The sequence below is a fragment of the Chlorocebus sabaeus genome, chromosome 14 (assembly GCF_047675955.1).
Source record: "Chlorocebus sabaeus isolate Y175 chromosome 14, mChlSab1.0.hap1, whole genome shotgun sequence".
NCBI lineage: Eukaryota > Metazoa > Chordata > Mammalia > Primates > Cercopithecidae > Chlorocebus > Chlorocebus sabaeus.
The window spans coordinates 37944930-37951221 of record NC_132917.1 but is presented as its reverse complement, the minus strand read 5'-3'; the positions used below and the strand labels follow the sequence as shown (position 1 = coordinate 37951221).

Here is a 6292-nt window from a genome sequence, read left to right as displayed (position 1 = left end):
AACACATGCCAACGTAGTTCAGAGACTCACATGTTCACTCTATTCTTGTTCAGAAAGAACTTAAGATATAATGTAAAAATAAATCAAGATAACAAAGCAGATGAAAAAGCAAGGCAAAATCAAGGATGGGACCCACGGTGAAGGGGGAAGTGGAAAGTGCACAAATGCCCCCAGGGAGGCTGCTCCCCACACTTGCTTTATGGGGCCTCACATTCGATGCTGAGCTTTCCATTGGCCACCACCAACAGTCATAGCAACAACTATGGATACCTGCAGCGAATGCCGAATACAGAAGAATAATCAGTGGAGGGAGGTTGGGGAGGGAAGGCTCCTTGATAATGATGAGATTTGAGCAAGGTTTTCAAGGGTGTAAGAGCAACCTATTCCAGACAGAGGGAGCCACCCAAGCAAAATACGCAGGAGGAGAGTCAAGAGGTGGTCCTGGCATACAGGGATCCTTTGGGATAGTCTTGAGGAAGAGCAGATGACTGAGGCCTCTAATGCCAGACTTTAGGTTTTCCTCAAAAGGAGCTGTGACTCACCCTGAGGAGAAAATGACCTGATGGGAGTGGTATTTGGAGGAAATTATCCTGGCACCACACAGCTACAATTTTCCCCTTTGCAAATTATAATTCATCACGGACATTCAGGAAAACGCTGTCACGCATGTCTCTCCTAATGTGGTCCACATCTGGCTCCGCCACTGGCAAATACAGAGTATTTAGAAAATCTGTGCAGCATTAGTGCCTAATAACCTTTGCTTTAAACATAGTGAAGGAAACCACAAACTTAGAAATGGCACATATCCCTCCAGAGTAATTTAGTCCAGGTTCCCCATGTGACTTAAGAAATCCCTCATTGCAGCTGCATCTAGTAGTCGGGACAACTGGCATGGGTGTTGAAATCTAGGGAGGTTAAAATTAATCTTAGAAATAAGAGTAAACTTAGTGATGCTCACTTTCAGTTTGCTTTCCTTGGATGTATAAAGTTTTGAGAGTTTAAAATGGCTTTAGACCTAAAAGCATTCTGCCTAAAATACTTACAGCACAACCAGCAGGGGTTTCCTTTCTAAAAGAAAGTTGTATTTGTGTAGGATGTGGACATCATGATCAGTTTACATATTTGTGTTTCAAATTTAGGCTTGAATTTTGGCTGCATTGAGTTTTCCTTTGCTGTATTTTGAGGGGCTGAAGAGCTCCTTCAGTTCCTAGAAAAATGAGGTTTCATCATTCCTCAGGGTCAGAAGCTGGCAGAAGGTAGGGACACCAAGTACTGAAGGGGCTAAGCTTTCGGGGGCAGGAAAATATTTGAGGGAACATGCACTTTCTCAGTTCAAGACACATCTCTCTTTTATAAGACTGTACATAATTTCTTCTTGACTTGACTTAGTTGTAATCAACATACAGTCTATTCTGTGGAACAGCTGTTACAAGGCTAGGTTCCTTTTTTCCCTTGGGAAAACCATGTCCTCGCTAAACTTTTGATGGGGAAGTGGGGAAGGCAAGGCCTTATTGCATTGACTGTCATGTGTTCACTTAAGTAATACAAGTGACTGTTTTTTTGGGGGGGGGCATTCCCAGTGGACTCCTGTGAAGCAAGTTGAATTCATCGAAAGAGGTTGCAAGATGAACAACAAATCTTACTCCTTGGTTTGTCCCTGGCTCTCCTCTGGGAAGATGATTACATTTGCAAGTAGGAGAGCCACTGGAGAGAGTTCTAGTGAGAAGATCTAGATTTTGAATTCTTCTGTGCCTTGGTAAACTGTCTAAGTTGGGCCGTTTGTTGTGAACCCGGGTGACTTCTTTGCTCTGTAGGAAAGTGCAAGTCAAATCCAAGTGAGAAAAGAAAGTATAGAGTTTTGTAGTAATTCATTTTTCTTAATGAAGTTCAATCATTCACTTATTTGTTTATTTATTTTTATTTATTTATTTTTTCAATTTGAGAGCAGGTACTGTTTATTAACCGACCAGCTAAGAAAAATAATCATGGTAGACACCTTAGTTCATTCTTTTAATAAGCCTGTTGATCTGGTCCTCCCTGTTGCCAGCATCTCCACCTTCTACAAAATGGGTGGCTTTTTCTTCATTTCACCTTGTGGAGAAGATAATTTGAAGGGCCGCAGGAAGTTATTTGCTTCTTTGAAGTGTTTTCCAACAGTATAGTTCTCATTAATCAGATCCTCCGTGCAGACAATGCCACATTTACCAAGAGATCGATCAATCAAAGCATTATCTGTCAAAGCAATTTGCTTCTTATTGATTTTGCCATAACCATGCTGGTAGATGTATTCGTTTACTGACTTCAGATTTGGGTACTCCTATGCAATATATGGCTCTACAATCCTCGGCATGTTCACTGAAGCCTTGTTGAGCTTCACAAAGGCTCCATTGAAGATTTGACAAAGGCAAAGAAGCTGCAACAACTTTTGGACCTTTGGGCTCATACCACTGACACCTCTGATCCTGATGATAAATGCCAATTTGGGTTCTTCAGGTACCTAGAAGTTGCCAGCTTTTCTTGCCATCCTTGCCATTCATATTTCAGTTCTGTACATCTGCCTGGATTCCTTGCGATAGTGCTTTGCTTTTTCATAGATAAGCTTCCACCTTGCCTTTTGAAGCATCTTTTGGGCAAACGTCTTTCAAAGGTGCTCGATCTTCAGCTCTGCAAAATTCCTTGCCTTTTTCTTAAGGGTTTCTGGCATAGCAGGAACCTTCTTCTTCTGCTCTTCTACACTCTCCATGGTTCCAGCTGGAAAAAGAGTTCATTCACTTACTTAACAAGTATTTATTGAGATTCTTCTATGTGCTAGCTGCTGTGCTTGGTGGTAGGAATACTGAGAGCTATATTGACAAACACAATAAATCATAGCCTATAAACCATTGGTGTGACATCTGGCAGAGTAACAGCTGTCCAAGTATGTACCAAATGACACCCATTCCATGAAATTCTCTTGTCCCCACTGGAAAGAGAAAGACAAAGGAAGAAAGAATAAAGGAAGAAGGAAAGAAAGGAAAAGCAGGAAGAATTACTTTTTCTCAAATTTGGGAAACACTATACTCTCTGTTTTCATTGTATCATAGAATAATAAATGCTTTGGTATGTTCTTCTGTAAATAATTGTGCTAGTTTTGTTTAATTTAATAGAATTCTACCTACTAATATTTTGAGAACTAGTTTTCTGTGAAACATTCTTTGAGGAAACTCAGTAGAAATTAGTGTCAAAAACTACCAGGATGGCAAAGCTGCCTTGCCATAGTTGTTGGTGGTCACGTGTTGCTGCCACTGAGTGAAATCCACCATGGAGCCACTAAGCCTGTCCTCTGTGACTGCCAAACACACTTCGTGCAGTGCAGGGGGCTCCCTGCTGTGCACCTTCCCTGTGAGAAATGGCTCGTCCTGGCTACTCACTCACCTGTTCCAGTTCATTTACTGTCATAATCCTGGCTTCAAATTTACTTCACCTAGTAGCATTTTCTGAAGTGACATCATTAGAATAAAGGAACACTTTATTATTTAATTTTCTTATGACAATAGCAAAGCATGCTTATCATAGAAACACTATAAAATGATAGAAACTGGTAAAAGGAAATAAAAGCCCATCCAGAAATAACTACTGTTGATGTCTTGGTGAGCATCCTCTCAATGTTCTCTCCCTACCTCTATTGTCTCTCTCTCTCTTTCTTTCTCTCTCTCACATACACACATCAAAAATGAAATCATTTGAATTTTTTCACTTAATACTATATTGTGACAGGGGCTGTCTTAGTTTTCACTATACTTGCAGTGCCTCACGCAGACAGTGACACTCTGTAACTGCCCAGTGGAGATTTCGTGAGAGGACAACCAGTTCTAAGGCCTCTGCTAGCTCTGAAACTATTTGATCTTTATCATTCTTTTAAAAAAATCATTCTTGGCCGGGCGCGGTGGCTCAAGCCTGTAATCCCAGCACTTTGGGAGGCCGAGACGGGCGGATCACGAGGTCAGGAGATCGAGACCATCCTGGCTAACACGGTGAAACCCCGTCTCTACTAAAAAATACAAAAAAACTAGCCGGGCGAGGTGGCGGGAGCCTGTAGTCCCAGCTACTCGGGAGGCTGAGGCAGGAGAATGGTGTGAACCTGGGAGGCGGAGCTTGCAGTGAGCTGAGATCCGGCCACTGCAGTCCAGCCCGGGATACAGAATAAGACTCCGTCTCAAAAAAAAAAAAAAAATCATTCTTTTACTCTGTGAATCTTACATGTGGCAATTTACCCTGTGTTGATTTTTAAAGGATTATTAGATTTTATTTTTTAGAACAGTTTTAGATTTACAGAAAAATTGAGCTCATAGTATAGAACCTCCTCTCCCCAGATGTTCTACTGTTTCCCTGTTACTAACACCATGTATTAGTATGGAACATTTGCTGTAGTTAATGAAAAAATACTGATACAATGTTAGTAACCAAAGTTCATAGTGTACATTGAAGTTTATCTTTGTGTTGTACACTGTATTGGTTTTGACAAATGTATAATGTCATATATTCATCATTACAGTATCATAGAGAAAATATTTGTTTCCCTAAAAATACCCTGTGCTTCACCGATTCATCTCGCCTCCCCTCCCCTCCCGTCTCCCAACCTCTGGCAACCACTGATTTTTTTTTTTTTTTCCTATCTCCATAGTTTTGTCTTTCCAGAATGCCATCTAAGTGGAATCATATAATATGTAACCTTTTAAGATTGGCTTCTTTCACTTAGCAATATACATTTAAGGTTTCTTCATATCCTTTTATAGCTTCATAGCTCATTTCCTTTTATGAAAATAAAATCATCCCATGTATCTCTATACCACTACTTTTGTTTGTTTGTTTGTTTGTTTTTTGTTTTTGTTTTTTTAGATGGAATTTCGTTCTTGTTGTCCGGGTTGGAGTGCAATGGCATGATCTCGGGTCACTGCAACTGCCGCCTCCTGGGTTCAAGCGATTCTCCTGCCTCAGCCTCCCGAGTAGCTGGGATTACAGGCATGCGCCACCACACCCGGATAATTTTTGTATTTTTAGTAGAGATGGGGTTTCTCCATGTTGCCCAGGCTAGTCTCAAACTCCCAACCTCAAATGATCCTCCTGCTTCGGCCTCCCAAAGTCCTGGGATGCGTGAGCCACTGCGCCTGACCACCACTACTTTTTAATTCGTTCACCTATTGAAGGACACCCAGTTTTTGGTGATTGTGATTTTACTTATTGCAAAAACTGCTATAAGTATTTGTCTGTAAGTTTTTGTGTGGACATATATTTTAAAACCAACCGGACAAAAAATCTAGGAGCATGATTGCTCAAACGTATGATAAAGTTGTGTTTAGCTTTGGAAGAAACTGCCAAACGGTCTTCCAAAGTGGTTGTACAATTTTGCATTCCCAGTAGCAAGAAACAAGAATTCCTGTTTTTCTGCGTTCTTACCAGCATTTGGTACTGTCAGTACTTTTTGTATTTTAGCCTTTCTAATAGGTGTGTAGTATCTCACTGTTGTTTTAATTTGCAACTCCCTAATGACACATGATACTGAGCATCTTTTCATGTGCTTATTTACCATCTGTATGATCTTTTCTTTAAAGTTAGGTATTGATTCAGGTCTTCACTCATCCCTCCCTCCCTCCCTCCCTCCCTCCCTTCCTTCCTTCCTTCCTTCATTCTCCCTCCCTCCCTCCTTCTCCTCCCTCCATCTCCTTCCTTCCTTCCTCCTCTCTCCCTTCCTCCCTCTCCTCCCTCCCTCTTTCTCTCTCCTTCCTTCCTTCCTCCTTCCCTCCTTCCTTCTTTCCTTGCTCCCTCCCTCTTTCCTTCCCTCCCTCCCTCCTTCCTTCCCTCTCTCCCTCCCTCCTTCCTTCCTCCCTCCTTCCCCCCTTCCTTCCTCCCTCCCTCCCCACCTCCTTCCTTCTTCCCTCCCTCCTTCCCTCCTTCTTTCCTCCCTCCTTCCCTTTCTTTCCTCCCTCCCTCCCTCTCCTTCCTCCCTCCCTCTCCTCCCTCGCTCCTTCTTTCCTTCTCCCTCCCTCCCTCCTTCTTCTCCCTCCTTCTCCTCCCTCCTTCTCCTTCCTTCCTTCCTCCTCTCTCCCTCCCTCCCTCTCCTTCCTTCCTTCTTTCTTTCCCTCCTTCCTCTCTCCCTCCCTCCTTCCTTCTTTCCTTCCTTCCTCCCTCCCTCTCTCCCTTGCTCCTTCTCCTCCTTCCTTCTCCTCCCTCCCTCTCCTTCCCTCCCTCCCTTCTACCTTCCTTCCTTCCTCCCTCCCTCCTCCCTTTCTTCCCTCCCTCCCTCCCTCCTTCC

General features: G+C 42.7%; 1 pseudogene; it reads right to left on the bottom strand.

Moving 5' to 3' along the window:
* Positions 1 to 1744: 1744 nt before the first annotated feature.
* LOC119627216 (large ribosomal subunit protein uL30 pseudogene) lies at positions 1745 to 2743 on the bottom strand (annotated as a pseudogene).
* Between the last annotated feature and the right edge of the window lie 3549 nt (positions 2744 to 6292).